The following is a 21,877-nucleotide window of genomic DNA, read 5'->3' as shown; positions in this document are numbered from 1 at the left end:
GACAGGTTTTCCAGTATTGTAATTTTTGCATAAAAAATACATTGTCATTTGGAAAAAAGATCTGCCATATGGCCAAGTCTTAATTTCCACAATTTGTCCATCAGTTATTCTTTCAATTAAAAATTGTGCATAAAAATGGCTAGTTCATTGTTAATTGAAAGTCACACAGATATTTTTCCTTGAAGCAACCATAATAATTCAGTATAAATTTCTCCTGCCTTTTCCAAGGTCATTTTTAGTTAAATTGGTATGTCTGCCTTGATTGTGCTAAGGTGCTCAGTTTACCCTTCTTATTCTTTTTACAGTATTAGAACAAGTATCAACACAGTAGGAAAAAGGCAGATAATGCCTTAATATTATTGTGAAGGTGGTTTTGACCTCATAGAATCTGCAGACTTCACTTGAAGAACCACACTGATAAAAGTAATGTAATCTTATGGTTTTATTTAACAGCAACTCTAATCCTAAGTATTGTTTATACTCCCCTCCCACCCTAAGGAGATTTACAACATTGTAATAAGTAGCATGTGCTAAATGTTCAGTAAGTAGTGGTTATAAGTTGAACATGATGTGGTTTTTGCTGTTTTAAAAATGGTTGTGTTAAAAAATGTATGTATGTATGTATGTATCAAGTCCTGGGTTCAACTCCCAACACTGCTCCCCTCTCTCCTCAAAAATCTGTGTAAGCAGATTTCACTATCATTTTGAGTCAGGCTTTCTAACAGATTACATTTCTTTTGTGTCTTCCTGTAACATGACTTTTTAAAATGTGAATTAAATTGTAGTGCAATTTAGATGAGAAGTTTTTCTTCTCTTTTGAAATTTCCTTAACAGAAATAGATTTATTTGGGAATATAGGGCAGAGTAAATTAGGGCTGGTATTCATACATGTTTCAAATTTGGGAAATTTAGTTCTTACTTTTTCTTAAATATTCTTTCAAGATTCAATTGATGAAAATTTCACATAAAAATCAAAGGTGACACAAAGGCTGGAGTCCCAATATCTCCTTCAATGGCAGATCCCACTGTGTCACAACTTCTTCTCACTAGGCCCCACCTTTTAAAGGTACCACCACCTCCCAGTAGCACCACAGACTGATGGCCAGCCCTTTAACATATGGACCTTTGGAGGACACTTATCCAAACCATAGTAGCAGTTAATATGTTGATGGAACAGTTTGGGGAATTAATATTTTTTTTCTTGCATTTTTCTGCCTATTTGCCTTGGTCGTTGGGCTCTTACTGTGATTATGTGAGAAGACATGGCAGAAAAACTAAATATAGATAACTAGAAGTTTTTTAAGTTATTTATTTTAAAATTTTTGTTTTTTTCAGGATGAAGAGACTCAGCACAGTCTTGAGTGCATCCAGGTCAATCAGATCTTTCCCAGGAAGCAGCTGATTTGGGACGATGAGAATCTTCAGGTAATCATAGGCCACTTTGGATTGTAATATGTATTTTGCATCATAGTAATGATGTAGCAGAGCTAATGGATTAAAGGGATGGACTTATAAACATATATTTTTTTTAAGCCATACCTATAGAAATGCAAGCTGGAAACCATTGTAGCAAGACTTATGTTCTTAGAATTCATTATTTGAGATGATGTCCTCTATCATTCCTTTAGGAGTCCAGGATTTGAATAATTATATTTGAATTTGGTGGGTATAATCTCATCCTCTTTACTTATGTACTGTACTTTAAACTTGGATGACTGTCCATTTAAAGAGAGGATGCACCATCTATTCACCTGACCTTTGTTTAAAGACTTGGCCTTAATTGCTTCAGAACTCTGAAGAGTTTCTTCATTTTGAAGGTTCCTTCCCTTGAACTTCATGGAGAGAGCACAGAGTATGTGGGTCGTGATGAGGATGCCATCATTGCCCTTTCAGATTATAGACTTCACATCAAGTTCAAGGAGTCTCTTGTTAATGTAAGTGATTACTAACTACTGTCTCTAAGGTAGACATAGAAAGTTTAAGTTGAAAAAACTTTGTAGTGTACTCAGAGACATACAGGATTTGGGTGTGTGCGAGCACTGTGTGCTCTGCTTTTCTCTGTTTTGCACTCGAAGGACATTTAGTTAGTCAGCAATTCTTATGCCTTATTTAAAATGATGTATTCAGTTGTCAGCTGAGGTGTTCAAAGTTTAGTTAAAACTGAATATTTTGCACTAAGTAATGCCTTATGTTAAGCTTTATAAAAGTACAGAGTCTGAAAAAGCTTTTATTCCTCAATTGTTAGTAGTTACCAACTACTTCCTGGGCCTCAATGTCAGATGATATGTGCTTTGAGCTCACTGCAGACTCATTATAGGATGAAGTTACTCTAATGGCTCCTAAGTGGTATAAGTATAGATGTTAAGCGCAATGTTTATTTGCATAATGGACCATATATTACTGAAGAAAAGGAATTCTCAAGGGTATACTTACCCTTTTTCAATTATGAGGGTCTTTTCAGTGAACTGAATCTTTCAGTGTACTGCTGTCATTAGTAGATTTAAATGAAACCCACAGAGGCACAAAAGTTGTACTTGCACAAAACAAATGCATTCTTCATTTGCTAGTATTGTGGTTTTCTGCATGTCAGTGCTAGCACAGAGAAATATATTATAACACCTAATAAGAGGTCAGTATTATATCCCATTCAGATTGTGTTTTGGTTTTCATTTTGTGGTTCTTTGAGATCTGTCACTTTTATTCATTTTACTCACCAGTCCAAAAGTTACCCAAATCCTCTTTGATTTACCATGAGTCAGTGGCTGCCATTTTCTTAGTATGTGTTATCTAATCTAATCTAATCTAATCTCTTTTTGTAGTTAAGCATTTATGTCCAGGAGCCCTTTTGACCTGAATTCCTCTGGATTCTAGATTTGGGCTACAATCTTAGCTGTTACATCAATTTTCTGCCCATCAGTTAAAAGTATGTGCCAAATTCATCAAGGAATGAGGCAATACTTATCTTCCATACCATATAGCATTATGATCAGGAGGGTCCATTTGAATTTGAGTGTATGATGGAAAAGAAAAGGTGGAAATTCTAAAATTTCAGCCATCAAAAATTTCCCATCATCTACTATGGAAGTAATAATTAATAGAACTACACAATTTAATTTTGTTTTCTTTCAGTGTTTTAAATGGATGGAATCGATGAAGTTATTTCAGTAAAAGTAAATTGCATGTGAAAATGATAGAGTTTCATGTCATTGCATTTTCCCATGCCATACTGTATTATCAGCATTTTGGGTTTTAACTGGTTTTAGATCTATTTTGGGAATGGTTGGTTGGAGAGTCTTGCCATTCACTATCTTAAAGCCCTTCAGTGTTTCTTTTTTGTTTCTAAGATGAAAATCAAATTACTTTGCATGATGTAAGACAGTGATCTTTGAGTCCCTGCTAGCTTTTCTACATTCTTCTTCCCTCTTCTCACCTTTTATACTAGTAAAACCAGCCTCCCTGGACTGGTCAGTCATACCTCATACTTCTCTTCAGTTTTACTTATCTCTCCCTTCTTTCCTGCTCAGCAAACGTCTCTTCATCTCTCAAAACCCACTTCAGGTGATAACTTCCTCTAAAAAGCCTTGCTCAGTCCTCATTCCTTTCCTGACAGTTAATTATAGTCATGTGGCCTCTTCTTTATCTTGAACATATCTTTACAATATTTACTAGGCATATTGAAAATTTTTGGTTTTCATCTTTTGTATCTCCAGGATCCAGCTTGTTTCGTGATGTTTTGCTATTTAATAGATATTAAGTTAATTGAAGTTACTATGAATTTGAAATAGACTTTGAACAATTTTCCCCCTTTTTGAATTTATAGTTCATTAGTTCATTTTAAAACAATGTATTTCTATGGGAATAGGGCTGTATATTTTGTGTGTATGTATGGTTTTTGTCTCAAATAGTAGCTCTATGTGTAGGTTGTTTACTGGAATTGTGGGTCCCTTTTACAGATGAAGTATTATGCTTAAGGAAACTTACCACTGCTCTTACTTTTGGACCCAGTTCCTCATATACATGTTTTCTCTAGCATTATAATTCTAAGGCTTAGAGCCTACATGCCACTTAAAAGCCCAAAATAATGGCTTTGCAAAAAAAGATGGTTGTGCAAAAATATTTTGACATTGTAGTGTCTATAAACACTTCCTATTTAGATAGATCAGCCTTTCTCCATACTAATATGTTAATCTCATCATAGCATTAAATTTTTGGAACCTCAAGTTATTCCAGGAAATAATGACTTCTCCTGCATCAGACATGGGTTATTGATAGTGTTGTTTCTCACCTCCCTCCCTTTGTCCTTTCCTCAGCAAATAAATACTTTAGTAAAATATAGGAGATCAAGAAACCCCTGTTAAATGTGTTTGATTTGGATGTAATAATCTTTAAGCCATCAGTATCTAAATGTGCCTTTCTGTGTTGTAGCATGCCCCACTTTACATCATTTAGCACTTTAGAAAATAACTTGCCATCAAGTTTTAAAAAGCTACCTGATATCATGTATTCTTTTTTAATTTCACAGCACATTGAGTAAAATGTGTCAGTATATTTAGGTACCATGAACATCATTACCTTAATCTACACATATTCACTAAATATCAAGGTTCCAATTCCTAGGGTAAACAATCTCTGTAATAGAGTTCGTTTTTAACATTTAAGGTATGAATTGCTTCCATTCTTACTTTTTTTCCAAAACTATATTTTTACATATATGCAGGTATATTTCTTTGAAACTTAGATAATATATAAACAAAGAAATGTTCAAGTGGAATTTATGAAAGTTTAAAAAAACTTTTTGTTGTATAATTCAATAGACTGCTTCTCAATCTGCTATTTCTAAAATCCCAGTAAGTAGCATGAGAATCCTAGGTTTTACTGTACCTGTGCTTGGAACAAATTGGTTTTGAGTGTCAGATGTACACTTTGCAAATCAGCAAAATGTGTCTTCTCTGCATGATTTGCTTCCCTATTCTAGGGGTATGCTTTGATGAGAACAGATTGTTGGGTGAAGATTAAGGTCCTCAGTTTATACATAAGTGATGGAAATGTAATCTGAGTTTTAGCCAGAAATAATTTGTAAAATCAACATTTGTATATAAGAACACATTAAACTTCCGTTTTTCAAGTCGATCTGTCAATGCCTGTTAGGAAAAAAGTGTGGAAGTATAGTAGTTTAGAACACCTTTTCTTTGCACTTCTTTGCATTTTCCTTCAAAAATCACCTTCATTCCCCATATTACCAGGAGGAGGTTATTGTTAATACTTAAGTATATTTTGGCTTAGCATTCATGTAATAGTTGAGGCATCTGAAATCAGGGCTGGAAGGAGATAGCTTGCGTATAAGTATTTTTCCTCCTCTGATTAGATTGGGTGCCTAGATATTCCATTTTATTTTATATTTTATCATTAGAATTATTATTTTACTGTGTTATTGTCAGTTTTACTTCATATGTACAAATTAATACTTCTCATTCAGATTATGAAAAGAGTGCTTGTTTTTAAAAAGGTAGAAATTATTCCACTTCTAAATCCTGGTGCTTGAAAATAATACACATGCATGCACACACATACACACACACACACAGAATGAATTCAAGAGTTAAACTAGAGTATGATGATGTCAGATCCCTCATGAATATGACAGTACTATGGGTCTTTAATACATATGTATGTCTATTAAATTTTTAAATTGCTTCTTTTTTGCTTTTGTGGATTGATGCTCTTGGGTTTTGGTGCCTGTAAAGTGTAACTTTTGACCTTTTGAGGATTTGATTAACAGTACCAGGTGTTTTATGCATTGTTTGAGCATGAGTTTGGTGTAATTTGTTAGACCAAATGCATTATAAAAAGATAGAATTACCTGACAAGTAGAAGATGGAAGAGAAAGAAGCAAAAAGAAAATGAGTTGTTTGAAACATCGAATCATTGGTCTGGAGAAGGTTTGAAAGTGATTTTCTATTTCCTTTGCAGATGGAATTGCCTCTGAGGAATCTTTATTTTAAATTCTGTTTTTCTCCTGATGATCCCTGGTAGAGAAACCAAATTTTTGTTTTTGGAAGTAAAGTGAAGGAAATCTCGTATTAAACAGAAAGGCAGTCAGTCTTAGGGGAAGAAAGAAAGTCACACCATATGTGGTCGAAGGAACCTGGGTTAAAAGGCAGCATGGATTCTAACCCAGACTTTGCTGCTTGCTTATAGTGTATTTCAACCAACCTGGGCTAGGAAATAGACTGGGCTTGAATATTTGATTCTTTGTTTATGAGGTCGAGTAGTGCATATATTTAGTCATAGAAATGGTAAGAGATCCTTTCCATAGGTGAGAAATGTTAAGAAAACTAGAGCCATGTGGTAGGTCTTAAAGTAGAAAAACAGTATAGTTGAATGTCAAAGAGGAAAAGGTGGCAAATTCTGCCTTTTTAGGAGGAAGAGAGGACAAATCAGAGAGGATAAATGGAGAAATGAAAAAAAGAATCATTTATTGATACAAAATTAGGTGTTTCTCTTTTAAATGTCCTTGCTCTTGCTACATATTAAACTCCCCTGCATTTGTTAGTTTGCATGAGTATTAAAATCGCTTTTCTGTATATCTGACTTGAGAACACATTGTTGGTTTTGGTGTCTTGTCTAGTATCTCTAATCTGATTTGAAACATAGAACCAACATTTTTATTATTATTCTTTACAACTGCAATGTTAAGATTCATACACATTTTATCGAATGCACTTTAGGTAGCAGATATTTTGAATGCTCTGGGGGGTTTTAATTCTTATTCTGGGAGTTTGGACTCAGGCCCTTGGGCTCTGGTCCAATAGTAGAAATGTAAAACTTGTCTATTGTTTGTAATAATGTAGCACAGGCTGATAACATTCTCCCAACAGCTAATAGCATAAGTGTTTTTTACCTTTTCTAGCTATAAGGAAAGGCAATTGAAGAGGACCTGGGATGCAGGTGACTACTGGAGAGCAGCCTCTCTGTGTGGATTTTTAAAACTGTCACTTCACCCCAGGTCTTGTACATGAGACCTAGTAAATTGTGACCATCTGAAATTTAGAAAGCAGAGGCTGGTGGCATATAAGGGGTCTGGAGGTTCATTCAAGGAAGCCAGGAAGCAGGCAAATTTTTAATTGGTAAAATTTTAGAAAAACAAGCCTAAAATTCAGGCTTCTCATTTGCCTGTCAGCTAGCCACTTTTTGTGGGGGTGGGGGCGGGAGTGGGGTTGGGGTGAGTGGGCAAGGTGGAATGAGAATCCTAGGTGGTTACTGCACCTGTGCTTGGAACAAATTGGTCTTGAGTGTCAGATGTACACTTTTTAAGCCATCAGTATCTAAATGTATATTTGGAGTACATTTAATAAATAAATAAACAAAGTGATGAGAGTCTATTACAGGGCACCAAAAGGACTGGCCTGAGAACAAATCAGTGTTATCTTCTAATCTGTATCTTCTTAATCTCCATGTTCCTTCTTTATAATTTATCTCTACTGACATTTTTGTTTTTCTTTTCCTTCTTAGATGTACAGGTCTTGAAAGAATTTTAGCCACATTGGCTGCAGTTTCTCACAACACCTTGGGGTTAAGGACTTAAACAAAAACCGAGAGCCAAAAGTTTCTTTTTTTTCTCAGAACACAGGCAAGATTTCTTAGTCTTTGTCCTTATTCCCAGTCTTACTACAACTGTAAGGGAATTTTTATAGATAATAGATTTAGAAGCAAGAGGCTTTAGCCCTGAGGTAAAAACTCACAGCCATTCATCTGAGCAATATTATTTTGCTTTCTTCTCTTTTTTAATCCCTGCCCCAGTTTCTGTTTCTTTGTTTCAGATTTCCAGCACTGGGCTTCTTTTTGATCTCTGCATCCTTGTTCTCAGAGTTCTCTGCTGACTATGGCAGCTGCATGGTGAGGCAGGGTTTGCAGAAAGCCTGTTTCTGAAACTGATTCAGCTGACATGAGGGCCACCCTGTGCAGGCAGAACTCTTGTCTCTGCTTTGGAGGAGGCTGTATCCTTCTCAGGCTAACCAAGAATTGTTGGGAGGCTGCTTGCAACTCCTAGAGCCAAATTTTGGCTGTGCTTGATATAGTGTAAAAGACAAGTGATCCACTACTTTTCCAAGGGATAAAAATATCCACTTATTAATTTACCAGCCTATGTTTTGAAGACTTGGAAACTGCTTTTTGAAGCCAGTTATTGAGTCAGCATGATTTCAGGGACAGAGGGAGAAGGATCCTCATGTCACCCTTAAGATTTGCACCCCGTTAGATGCTTTCCCTCCTGTCTCTGATCCTATTCACTATTTGTACAATCCTGTGTTCAAGTACACTCTGTTGATTAGATCTTCAGGGGGACAACCATTACAGCCTGCTCAGATCTCTCAAGCCCTACTTGGCAAACAGGGTTCTTCAACTGGTCTTTTGAAGCAAGTTGTACCTACTGTCTTGACCACTGTGTGACCTTCTCCCTTCCTTCTGATTCCTGTGGGTCTATCCTGCTGAGCTGAGAGCTGAACCAGGAGCTACTGTCCTGTTGTCTCTTCTTTGCAACCTACAGGCAGTTCAGACTTCCAGCTTTTTCACAAGCCTCCTTTCTGCCACTAAGCCATAAGCCAACTCCATTTGTCAATATTCCAATAGAGTCTCACTTGCACTGTGTTCTGTGATTCTTTATTATAAGCAAGACTGGACTATTACTCCAGTACCCTTCAGCTTCTGTGTCTTTGCAAATCATAGGCAGCAACAAACCGTAAAAGTAGTACTTTGAGAGATGAGCTTGTAAGTTTGATGTTCAAGTGACATAATTACACTGTTTTTCCAGAGGTGGTTCCTCCCCTTTGTTCCTCCCCTTGCCGTGACATGGCTTGAGGCTATTTATGTAGAATAAGGAAAGCCCTAATTCACTTTGTAGTTGATCACTTTGGTACTATTAATTCTGTTAAATTTACAGGGTTTTTTTGCTTCTTCCCCCTGGAGATCTTTCTAATCAGTCTTGCTGGGTACATTGAAGAACATTTTTGACTAAGGGACTTCATCTTTTTAAATTACAGGTTCCATTACAGCTTATAGAAAGCGTTGAATGCCGAGATATATTTCAGCTTCATTTGACTTGCAAAGATTGCAAAGTTATAAGGTACGTTTGTGCAGCTTGTTTTGTGTGGAAAATGTTTTTTAAAGAATGAAGGGGCCAGGGTTGTGGCTCAGTGGTAGAGTGCTTGCCTATCATGGGTGAGGCACTGGGTTCATTCCCTAGCACAACGTGAAAACAAACAAACAAACAAATAAACAAAATAAAGATATTGTGTCCATCTACACCTTAAAAAATGAATATATGGTTTGATAAATGTGGCAAAATATCTTCTTGAAAGTAAGCACTGTTAGGAATATTTTCTGAGTAGTTCCTACAATATTTTTTGAATATTTTGCTTATGTAGACAAATGCTTTATTTTTCATTTGGAAATAATTTCAAGTTTTTTTAAAATTCAAAAATAAAAACAGCATAAAAGGTGAATGGTATAACAGGTGAACAACAGAGTCACCTGTAGTTAACACTTTACCCCAATTTGCTTTATCATTCCCAGAACCCTTCTGAGTATTATGATGTGTGTGTGTTTTGGTGGGGAGGGGGAGTGTGGGAGGAGAGGAGAGTTTCCTGAACAAATTGAGAGTAAATGACATAAACATGATTCTTAATCCCAAAATACTTTAGAGTGCTTTCTTAAGAATAGGGATGTTTTCTTCCATAACCATGGTATCATTCTCAACATCACAGTTTTACATTGGTAATACTGTTATCCAGTCTACTATCCATGTTCCCTTTTTAAAAAAATTGTAGTTGTAAGTGGACACAATGCCTTTATTTTTATCAATTTATTTTTATGTGGTCCTGAGGATAGAACCCAGTCCCTCACCCGTACTAGGTGAGCGCTCTGCTACTGAGCCACAACCCTAACCCAAATCCATGTTCCAATTTTGATAGTTGACCCACCTCATTCAGTGTGGGAATCCAGTGTAGCTCAGATAATAAATACATTTAGTTGCCATAATTCAATAGCCTTCTTTTAATCTGGAACATTTTCCACAACAGCCTTTCCTTGTCTTTTGTGACATCTACATTTTGAAGAATATGGTCTTTTCTTTTAATAGAATGTTTCTTATTTTGTGTTTGTCCTAGGTTTCATCAAGATTAAATTGATGTTATACATTCCCAACTGTAATACTGTGTATTCAGTTGGAATTTTGTATTGTGTCCTTTTCAGGGCATTATTGTGTTATATTCATAGGTGAACAGTCTACTTGTCCCTCATTGGTGAATTTTGATTATTTCAATCAAGCCGTCATCTGATTTCTGTGTAATTTCTATATTTTCTTCCTTACAACTAATATAGTCTAGGGAAACACTCTGAGAAAATGTCTTGCTTCTCATCAAAACTTCTCCATAAATTTACCACTCATTGATTATTTTTATTTCATCTAATTTTAACTATAATGGTTGCAGAATGATATCTGAAATGTGCCTTTTAAATTTAGTAGCTCTAGAAATTTTAAATTCTGAACATGTTTATTTTATCCCTTTGACCTGTTTTGAGATACCAATAAGCATTGTATGTCAGCATGTTGATGAGTCAGATTGATTGGGATAAGGAAGAGGTATAAATGCTGTCCTTATTAGTTTTCAAGTAAATATTTAAGTTGCATGTTAGCCAGTGAGATTTGGTTTACTTATGATGATAGTGACTATCACTCATAGTTTCACAAAGTTTGCTTATTAATTACTCAGTCTTAAACCTCAAATACTTAATTGCTAAAAAAACAGTTTGCATTTATTATTTTAACCTCTTAATTGTACATAATGAAAATTGCAATTGATAAAATAGAATTTGTTTTGTTCTGTGCATGTTCACAGCTGAAAATTTCAATGTAATCTGTCTTATTTGTATCCAGATATGCTGATTTGTCCTCATTGCTAAATAGACAAATTTTGATTACTCCCTAGCTGGCTAAAAGTAGTATTTGTGTTTTTTTTTAACCTTAGCCTAAAATGTCATAACAAAACTAAAAGGACTCTTCTAACTATATTTCTTGAAAGGGACAACCATAATACTGATTGAAGAAGTAGAATAAAATCTCATTCTGAAAGACAATAACTGCAATTTTATTTTAATTATTATAATTAATCATTATAAGGAGAGGTTTCATTAGATTATCAGATTTTCCAATGTCCAGCTCTCGTCTTTTTTAAATATTTATTTATTTATTAGGTGTAGATGGACACAACACAATGCCTTTATTTCTATGTGGTGCTAGGATCGAACCTGGGTCCCGCCTGTGCGAGGTGAGCACTCTACCACTGAACCACAATCCCAGCCCCAAGCTCTCATCTTTTTGATATTTTGCACTGCTGGTTAAAAATTTTTGGAACTGTTTTTTTTTTATTGTAAACAGTAGTGAATATGTATATGATTGCCTTTGATGCTTTCTGTTCAGTTAGTACTTCACTATAAATAGACACTCTCTAAGTGTCTATTTATATAATATAATCTAAGAAAATGGTGCCTTTTCTTAGATTTCATAGTCAGATGTCATCTGATTATATTCATACTTGTTTGACTTTACAAAGGTGTCAGTTCTCAACCTTTGAACAGTGTCAAGATTGGCTTAAGCGACTGAACAATGCAATCCCACCACCTGCTAAAATAGAAGATCTCTTCTCATTTGCATACCATGCTTGATGCGTGGAGGTCTATTCCAGTGAAAAAAGAGCAACATGGAGACCTGTGCAGACCAGGTAAACCTTTCTAAAATGGGGCTGGAGGTAACCTTAATACAAAATGGGGTGTCTTAGTACTCTTATATTCCAATCAATGTATATTTTATGGATCATAGCAAGTGCCTATTTTCTTCTAATCCTTTTAAGAACATATTGTTGTCAGGGGAAGGGAAGAATAAAAGATTTGGTATTGTGATCTATACCTAAAAGCAACTATAATAAGGTTCATGGGTATTGTGGAATCCCATTTGAAGGGAGTTGTGAGTTTTGTGCATAAGTTTGGGAAGACTTCACATTAAAATGACTTTTGAGCCGGGTAAGGTAGCACACACCTGTAATGTTAGTGAGTCAGGTGACTGAAGCAGGAGGATCATGAGTTCAAAGCCAGCCTCAGCAACTTAGTGAGGCCCTAAGGAACTCAGGGAGATCTTGCCTCTAAACAAAATATAAAAATGGTTTGAGGATGTGGCTCAGTGGTTAAGAACCTCTGGGTTCAATCCCCAGTCCAAAAAAAAAGGCTTTTGAGTAGGCTTTGAAGGTTGAATAGGTGCTCATTGATTAGAGAATGGGGAACATTAGATGGCAAGTAGCATGAATAGAGGTACACAGGTTTGAGAATAGGGAATACAAAATAGCTTTTTGCTCTCATTGAATTTTCAAGGCATAAATTAGCAGTAGTTACCCCTTTCTGCCCAAAGATGAAGAAACAAGAAATCCAGAAAGGCAAATTTGTCTTCCTCACTGACAAATACAGAAACGCTGAGCCAGTACTAAAACCCAGATTTCCTGAATCCTCATATAGTCCTTGTCTCTTCCAGTTTCTTTCTCCCTCTGAAGTGGCTTTGACCAAGATCATGTTATTTCTCTGCATGCAGTTTTCTGTAAATGTTATGCTCCCATAAGTGGAACTTTGCTGGTCCAACAACAAATCTTCAGTGTGTCTTGAATTTAAAAGCAGTGGAAAGTTGTAAGCTCTCTTACTTTTGGGACGTTTTTCTTTAAACCTGAAATTTTAATACTGAATCTTCAATTTTCAGTGTCTGCCCTGGTTATTTAAAACATTTGAGGCTAAAGGGGCTATGTTTATATTACTTTGTTTCCTGAACCATCAATGATGGAAGGGAAGCTTTTGGTTCAGATTCTTGTCCTATTTAATCAAAATGCTTATGACAAACATAAGCCTTGTCTTACTTTAAATGATGTTTGATATATACTTTTGCTTGATTCTTATGACTTCATCAATCAGGCAGAATAGGTTGGTATCCTTGTTTTAGGAGCCAAAGAAATGGAGACTCAGAAAAAGGAAAGAAACACAATAAATGGGGAGCTTAAAGGTAAAACCTGTTGCCATGTTCTACTACAAGTCAGTAAGCAGGGTAGGACTTAAAACCAGTCCTCGGTTATTGAAAGCCAAGGTGTGGGGTGCTGTGGCTACCTAGTGTGAAGAACAGAGGTACCTACCCTCATGGAGCCTCGGGGGCAGCCTCAGAATCCAAAGTCTACTGAGCCTGTCTATACTGGTGGAACCCAGTCATTCACAAGAAACAGTCCCCACCTTGAAAGTTTCTCACTTTCCTTTATTGATAGGTGCCCCCTCTTTTTCCTGTTTTTTAATTTTTCTTGAGATGATGTCATATTTTAAATTTATTTTTGGATTTGTTTATGGCTCTTTTCAAGTTTGGAGGATTTTAATGGTAAAGTTTACAGGCAACAAACTGTACAAATCTTATGTGTTATGTTTTCTGAGTTTTTAATAATCGGCTCTTATTTATTAAATTTTTAGTTTCCACTGTCTCCTATAAATTTAAGAGTGCATCATATTTCATAATGCTATATAAGAATTGTGATTTGTTTAGGATCCCTAACTCTAAAGAGACATTTCCCAATCTGGGATTGTCAGCTTTTGTCAATAAGGCTTACTTTCTTCTGTCCTTTCCTTTCACTGAAAAGTCCTCATTTAAAATTTTTTTTAGTCATCAATGAACCTTTATTGAGTTTATTTATTTAGATGTGGTTCTGAGAATTGAACCCAGTGCTTCACACATGCTAGGCAAACACTCTACACTGAACCATAACCCCAGCCCCAAGTCCCCATCTTTTTAAGATTTATTTTTTCCCTTGATACTTTCAGTTTCTTTTCTATTTAAGCCAACTCTTAGGATATTCCTAACATGTGCTAAGTCAGAACCCACTCTTTTAAATTATGGGTGGCTTTGCCTTAAGAGGGGTCCCCAAGTTCTTCTCTTCCTGATAATGTCTGGTTTCTTGGCCATCAGGACTTAGAGATATCTACAGTGTCCTCTGTCTTCCCACAGGCTTATTATATGTGTAAGTGGTAAAGTTCTGATTTTGGAGTTCAAAAACCTGAATTTAAACCTATACTATTTATTTGAAAATAATATCAGATAAGTCATTCATCCTTTCTGCACTTGGGTCTCCTTTGTTCTTCAAACTGGGATATTCATACTCTTCCTGTCCGTCCTGATTCAGCTGGATGTCCTAAAGAGCAAATCTTTTAATGCTACAGAGTTCAGTTTAGTAAATGTTTTGGGTGCCTCCTATGTGCAATGCTTGTGAAGACTCTTTGAAAGTTATGCAACTTACAAGGTAATGCTGTCAAAACCAATGTTGGAGATTCTCTGAGTAAAGGTTACACTTTGTTCCTTCCCAAGACACAGGGTCCATGCTGAAATCAACCTGCCCCTGCTCACATGGAATGTTATTGTATTTTAGAGACCTTAGTGTGTTGTATTATGGCTTTTGTCCTTTTGTGTATTTTCACTATGGACTACAGAAGAAAAATTTGCTTTCAATAAGAAACAGAATACTCGTGGTATTTTTAAAAGCCAGTTCACCTAGTTCTCCTGTCTCCCACCCACTATTGTTGAGTGTTGGTTGTGGCTGCAGCATTCATTACTCACCGTTTATGAGCATACCAGACAGCCACATTCTAAGAAGTCATCTGAAGGGTGAGACAACACTTGAGATTTTTTAAAGTGATGCCTTTGTATAATCTGCCCCAATATGTGAGATCACAAGCATAGCCTGAGAGGTAATAGTCTTTCAGCAGTTAATAAAGCCTTTTATCAGTTCTTTGCACCTAGCTTGTTAAGAATAGAATGTATCAGAGAGGAGGAAAATGGCCAAAACACACGATTATCTTAGTACTATTATAAATTTTAGTTAAGCCAACGATACTGTGGCCATAACTCTAGGTCTTAATCAGCTTTGGAAAAAGTCTTAGCATTGCTATTGGAGTTCAGTGGTGAAACCTGTAAAAGGAAAGAAACACAAGAAATGGGGAGCTTAAAGGTAAAACCAGCTGCTCCTCACTGCAGCTGGATTCTTGGTGATGCCTCTGTATTAGACCATTAGTCTAGAGTCTTGACAGATGATTGGGCAGTTCAACTACTAGTTTAGCATCAGGTGAGAAATGCCCATTAAGTGCCTCTTGTTTTTCCACTAACAGCATATAAGTCTCAGTCTTATCCAGGCTTGAATACAGCCCAGGAAGTATGTACCTAGAGGACTCTCTGGGATCTTTGTACATATAAAAGGGTGATTCTTCCCTCCATATTTGAAAATTTGGAGACATAGTTTTTACTTCTCTGAGTCTGGTAGGGTTTGCTTCCTCACATGCTGGGTAAGAGCCTATCTCTTTTATCCTAGGCCTTTGACATGCATGCATTGTGGGTTTTAATACCTAGAATCATCCAATGAGCTAGATTTTGGGGGGAAGAATTTTTTTTGAATGTAGATTGATTCTGTGATTATGATAGAGGGAACTTATTTTTTTTTATTGTTGGTCGTTCAAAACATTACATCTATCTTGATATATCATATTTCACAGTTTGATTCAAAAGGGTTATGAACTCCCATTTTTACCCCGTATACAGATTGCTGAATCACATCAGTTACATCAGTTACATTTCCATTGATTTACATATTGCCATTCTAGTGTCTGATGAATTCTGCTCTCTATCCTATCCTCTACTATCCCTCCTCCCCTCCCCTCCCCTCCCCTCCTCTCTCCTCTTCTCTCTCGACCCCCTCTTCTGTAAAACATTTCTTCCACTTGTATTATTCTTCCCTTATCCCTCACTTCCTCTTGTATGCAATTTTGTATAACCCTGAGGATCACCTTCCCTTTCCATGCAATTTCCCTTCTCTCTCCCTTTCTCTCCCACCTCTCATCCCTATTTAATGTTAATCTTCTTCTCCTGCTCTTCGTCCCTACTCTGTCCTTAGTTACTCCCCTTATATCAAAGAAGTCATTTGGCATTTGTTTTTTAAGGATTGGCTAGCTTCACTTAGCATAATCTGCTCTAATGCCATCCATTTCCCTCCAAATTCTATGATTTTGTCATTTCTTAATGCAGAGTAATACTCCATTGTGTATAAATGCCACATTTTTTTATCCATTCATCTATTGAAGGGCATCTAGGTTGGTTCCACAATCTTGCTATCGTGAATTGTGCTGCTATGAACATTCATGTAGCAGTATCCCTGTAGCATGCTCTTATTAGGTCTTTAGGGAATAGACTGAGAAGGGGAATAGCTGGGTCAAATGGTGGTTCCATTCCCAGCTTTCCAAGAAATCTCCATACTGCTTTCCAAATTGGCTACACCAATTTGCAGTCCCACCAACAATGAACCAGTGTACCCTTTTCCCCACATCCTTGCCAGCACTTGTTGTTGTTTGACTTCATAATGGCTGCCAATCTTACTGGAGTGAGATGGTATCTTAGGGTGGTTTTGATTTGCATTTCTCTGACTGCTAGCGATGTTGAGCACTTTTTCATGTACTTATTGATTGATTGTATGTCCTCCTCTGAGAAGTGTCTGTTCATGTCCTTGGTCCATTTGTTGACTGGGTTATTTGTTGTCTTTTTGTCTAATTTTTTGAGTTCTTTGTATACTCTGGATATTAGGGCTCTATCTGAATTGTGAGGAGTAAAGATTTGTTCCCAGGATGTAGGCTCCCTGTTTAATCTATCTTATTGTTTCTTTTGCTGAGAAAAAACTTTTTAGTTTGAGTAAGTCCCATTTGTTAATTCTAGTTGTTAACTCTTGCGCTATGGGTGTCCTATTGAGGAATTTGGAGCCCGACCCCACAGTATGTAGATCATAGCCAACTTTTTCTTCTATCAGACACCGTATCTCTGATTTGATATCAAGCTCCTTGATCCATTTTGAGTTAACTTTTGTGCATGGCGAGAGATAGGGATTCAGTTTCATTTTGATGCAAATGGATTTCCAGTTTTCCCAGCACCATTTGTTGAAGATGCTATCCTTCCTCCATTGCATGCTTTTAGCACCTTTATCAAATATAACATAGTTGTAGTTTTGTGGATTGGTTTCTGTGTCCTCTATTCTGTACCATTGGTCCACCCGCCTGTTTTGGTACCAGTACCATACTTTTTTTGTTACTATTGCTCTGTAGTATAGTTTGAAGTCTGGTATCGCTATACCGCCTGATTCACACTTCCTGCTTAGCATTGTTTTTGCTATTCTGGGTCTTTTATTTTTCCATATGAATTTCATGATTGCTTTATCTATTTCTACAAGAAATGCTGTTGGGATTTTGATTGGCATTGCATTGAACTTATAGAGAACTTTTGGTAATATTGCCATTTTGATGATGTTAGTTCGGCCTATCCATGAATAGGGTATATTTTTCCATCTTCTAAGATCTTCTTCTATATCTCTCTTTAGGGTTCTGTAGTTTTCATTGTATAAGTCTTTCACCTCTTTTGTTAGGTTGATTCCCAAGTATTTTATTTTTTTTCGAGGATATTGTGAATAGAGTAGTTGTCCTCATTTCCATTTCAGAGGATTTGTCGCTGATGTACAGGAATGCCTTTGATTTATGCGTGTTGATTTTATATCCTGCCACTTTGCTGAATTCATTTATTAGCTCTAATAGTTTCTTTGTAGACCCTTTTGGGTCTGCTAGGTATAGAATCATGTCATCTGCAAATAGTGATAATTTAAGTTCTTTTTTCCTATTTTTATGCCTTTAATTTCTTTCGTCTGTCTAATTGCTCTGGCCAGTGTTTCGAGGACTATGTTGAACAGAAGTGGTGAGAGAGGGCATCCCTGTCTTATTCCAGATTTTAGAGGGAATGCCTTCAATTTTTCTCCATTCAGAATGATGCTGGCCTGTGGCTTATCATAGATTGCTTTTACTATGTTGAGGTATGATCCTGTTATCCCTAATTTTTCTAGAGTTTTGAACATAAAGGGATGCTGTACTTTGTCGAATGCTTTTTCCGCATCTATTGAGATGATCATATAGTTCTTATTTTTAAGTCTATTGATGTGGTGAATAACATTTATTGATTTCCGTATATTGAACCAGCCTTGCATCACAGGGATGAATCCTACTTGATCATGGTGTACAATTTTTTTGATATGTTTTTGAATCTGATTCGCCAGAATTTTATTGAGGATTTTTGCATCTAGGTTCATTAGAGATATTGGTCTGTAGTTTTCTTTCTTTGAAGTGTCTTTGTCTGGTTTAGGCATCAGGGTGATGTTGGCCTCATAGAATGAATTTGGAAGTTTACCCTCTTTTTCTATTTCCTGAAATAGCTTGAAAAGTATTGGTGTTAGTTCCTCTTTAAAGGTTTTGTAAAACTCTGCTGTATACCCATCTGGTCCTGGGCTTTTCTTAGTTGGTAGTCTTTTGATGGTTTCTTCTATTTCTTCTATTGTTATTGGTGTGTTTAGGTTGTCTATATCCTCCTGACTCAATCTGGGCAGATCATAAGACTTAAGAAATTTATCTATGCCTTCACTATCTTCTATTTTATTGGAGTATAAGGATTCAAAATAATTTCTGATTATGTTCTGTATTTCTGAAGTGTCTTTTGTGATATTACCTTTTTCATCCCGTATGCTAGTAATTTGGGTTCTCTCTCTTCTTCTCTTTGTTAGCATGGCTAAGGGTCTGTCAATTTTATTTATTTTTTCAAAGAACCAACTTTTAGTTTTATCAATTTTTTCAATTGTTTCTTTTGTTTCGATTTCATTAATTTCAGCTCTGATTTTAATTATTTCTTGCCTTCTACTTCTTTTGCTGTAGTTTTGCTCTTCTTTTTCTAGGATTTTGAGATGAAGTATGAGATCATTTATTTGTTGGATTTTCCTTTTTTTAAGGAATGAACTCCAAGCAATGAATTTTCCTCTTAGAAGTGCTTTCAATGTGTCCCATAGATTCCGATATGTTGTGTCTGAGTTTTCATTTAACTCTAAGAAAGTTTTTAATTTCCTCCTTGATGTCTTCTAAAACCCATTGATCATTCAGTAACCTATTGTTCATTCTCCAAGTGGTGCATGATTTTTCCTTCCTTCTTTTATCGTTAATTTTCAGTTTCATTCCATTATGATCAGATAAGATGCATGGTATTATCTCTACTCCTTTAAATTGTCTAAGAGTTGCCCTGTGACATAATATATGATCTATTTTTGAGAAGGATCCATGTGCTGCTGAGAAAAAAGTGTAGCTGCTTGATGTTGGGTGGTATATTCTATATATGTCAGTTAAGTCTAGGTTATTAATTGTGTTATTGAGTTCTATAGTTTCCTTATTTACCTTTTGTTTGGAAGATCTGTCCAGTGGTGAGAGAGGTGTGTTGAAGTCTCCCATGATTATTGTATGTTGGTCTATTAGACTCTTGAACTTGAGAACGGTTTGCTTGATGAACATAGCTGCACCATTGTTTGGGGCATATATATTTATGATTGTTATGTCTTGTTGGTGTATGGTTCCCTTGAGCAGTATGTAGTGTCACTCTTTATCCCTTTTGATTAACTTTGGCTTGAAATCTACTTTATTTGATATTAATATGGACACTCCTGCTTGTTTCTGCAGTCCATATGAGCAATATGATTTTTCCCAACCTTTCACCTTCAGTCTATGTATATCTTTTCCTATCAAATGAGTGTCGTGTAAGCAGCATATTGTTGGGTCTTGTTTTGTGATCCATTCAACAAGCCTGTGTCTCTTAATTGGTGAGTTTAAGCCATTGACATTTAGGGTTATTATTGAGATATGGTTTGTTCTTCCAGCCATATTTGTTTATTAATGTTACTAAACTTGATTTGTTTTCCTCTTTGATTACTTTCCCTCCTTTACTGTCCTACCTCCCACTGTTGGTTTTCATTGTTGTTTTCCATTTTCTCTTCCTGTAATGTTTTGCCAATGATTTTTTGAAGAGATGGTTTTCTAGCTGCAAATTCTTTTAACTTTTGTTTATTGTGGAAGGTTTTAATTTCATCTTCCATCCTGAAGCTTAATTTCGCCGGATACACGATCCTTGGTTGGAACCCATTTTCTTTCAGTGTTTGAAATATGTTATTCCAGGATCTTCTAGCTTTCAGAGTCTGTGTTGAAAGATCAGCTGTTATCCTGATTGGTTTACCCCGAAATGTAATCTGCTTCCTTTCTCTTGTAGCTTTTAAAATTCTCTTCTTATTCTGTATGTTGGGCATCTTCATTATAATGTGTCTAGGTGTGGATCTCTTATGATTTTGCACATTCAGCATCCTGTAGGCTTCTAGGATTTGGGATTCTGTCTCATTCTTCAAGTCTGGGAAGTTTACTCATATTATTTCATTGAATATATTGTTTATTCCTTTGGTTTGGAGCTCTATGCCTTCCTGTGTCCCAATGACTCTTAAGTTTGGTCTTTTTATGTTATCCCATAATTCTTGGATGTTCTGCTCATGGTTTCTTAGCAGTCTTGCTGAGCTGTCTATGTTCTTTTCCAGTTGAAATAATTTGTCTTCATTGTCTGATGTTCTATCTTCTAAGTAATCTACTCTGCTGGTAGTATTCTCAATTGAGTTTTTACGTTGGTTTATTGCTTCCTGCATTTCTAGGATTTCTATTTGTTTTTTTTTTTATTATCTCTATCTCCCTGTGTAATTGATCTTTTTCTTCCTGTATTTGTTTATGTAGTTCCTTGTCAATGTGATCTTTCATTGTCTAATTTTGCTGTTTCATGTCTTCCTTGAGACGCCAGATCATCTGAAGCATGTATATCCTGAACTCTTTATCTGACATTCCATCTGTTGCAGCTATTACCTCTTCTAAAGTTGAGTTGACCTGCATTGCTTGTGGTCCTTTCTTTCCTTGTCTTTTCATACTGCTCGCGTTTCTTTCTGCTTGGTGAAACTGTTGTTTTTTTGAAATTTTCCCCCTAATTATTTATATTGCTCTTGTATAGTTAAAAAATCTCCCTTGTAGGGCGGGTAGTGGCTGTGCTCCTCCTCTAATTGGGGTGATCTATCTACTGTGCTGGCGGGCTGCTAGGCCTACTCTGCTGGTCGGTCGCAGGTCTGCCCACCCTGCGGGCATGGGTGGCGGCTCTGCTCTGCCACCACTCCAATTGTGGTAAAGTGACTACCACGCCCTCCCTGCGGGCATGGGTGGCGGCTCTGCTCTGCCACCACTCCAATTGTGGTAAAGTGACTACCATGCCCTCGGGTCGTTGGGCCTGATCCGGATGCGGGCCGCTGCTCTACTCTGCCCCTACTCCAATTGATGTGATGTGTCTACCATGCTGGCAGGCCTCTAGGCCTGTTCCACTGGTGGGTCACAGGTCTGCCTGTCTCTGGCAGTAGGGGGAGTTGGGGGTCGAGAGTCTTTGGCCCTTACGGCCACGTCCACGGAGAGATTTTGAAGTTTCTCGGTTGTTTGTATCTGATGTGGGTGGGAGTCACACACCTGCTAAAGTAGATTCCGCTGGGAAGGAATCTCTTTGGCCGAGCTTTGGTGACTTCCCCTCTCTGCTATGGCGGATCCCTGGCTCCTGGCTGGAGTGTCCGAAGGGAGGGGTGGAACTGGTTTGTCTCTAGTCTGACACGATCTTTGGTTTTAGTTCCCAGTTCGCTATTTCGTAAAGGCTTGGTTATATTCCCTTCATGTCGTCTTGGGGGGTGGAGCCGTTCGCCAGGTGGGCGGGGCTGTTAGCAGAGCCTCTAGGGCATGGCCATGTGCTCGGCCATGCAGGGACCCTTCTAGCTGAGTCGGGCCGCCGGGGGCTGCCTTAAGAGCGGGGCAGCTGCGGCTGCGTGGCTAAGTTCTGGGCGGTATGGCTGTTCCCAGAGCG

General features: G+C 37.0%; 1 pseudogene across 1 annotated transcript in view; it reads left to right on the top strand.

Moving 5' to 3' along the window:
• Positions 1–21,877, top strand: part of LOC144365792 (phosphatidylinositol-3,5-bisphosphate 3-phosphatase MTMR3-like) — a 54,879-nt pseudogene that overhangs the window by 1,794 nt on the left and 31,208 nt on the right. The window contains exons 2-5 of the transcript XR_013424552.1: positions 1,336–1,425; positions 1,818–1,934; positions 9,039–9,121; positions 11,610–11,777. The product of XR_013424552.1 is annotated as a phosphatidylinositol-3,5-bisphosphate 3-phosphatase MTMR3-like (transcript). The remainder of the gene's footprint in view (positions 1–1,335; positions 1,426–1,817; positions 1,935–9,038; positions 9,122–11,609; positions 11,778–21,877) is intronic.

This window comes from Ictidomys tridecemlineatus, chromosome 8, assembly GCF_052094955.1.
Source record: "Ictidomys tridecemlineatus isolate mIctTri1 chromosome 8, mIctTri1.hap1, whole genome shotgun sequence".
In the NCBI taxonomy this organism is placed as follows: Eukaryota; Metazoa; Chordata; class Mammalia; order Rodentia; family Sciuridae; genus Ictidomys; species Ictidomys tridecemlineatus.
This window is presented reverse-complemented; position numbering and strand designations above follow the sequence as displayed.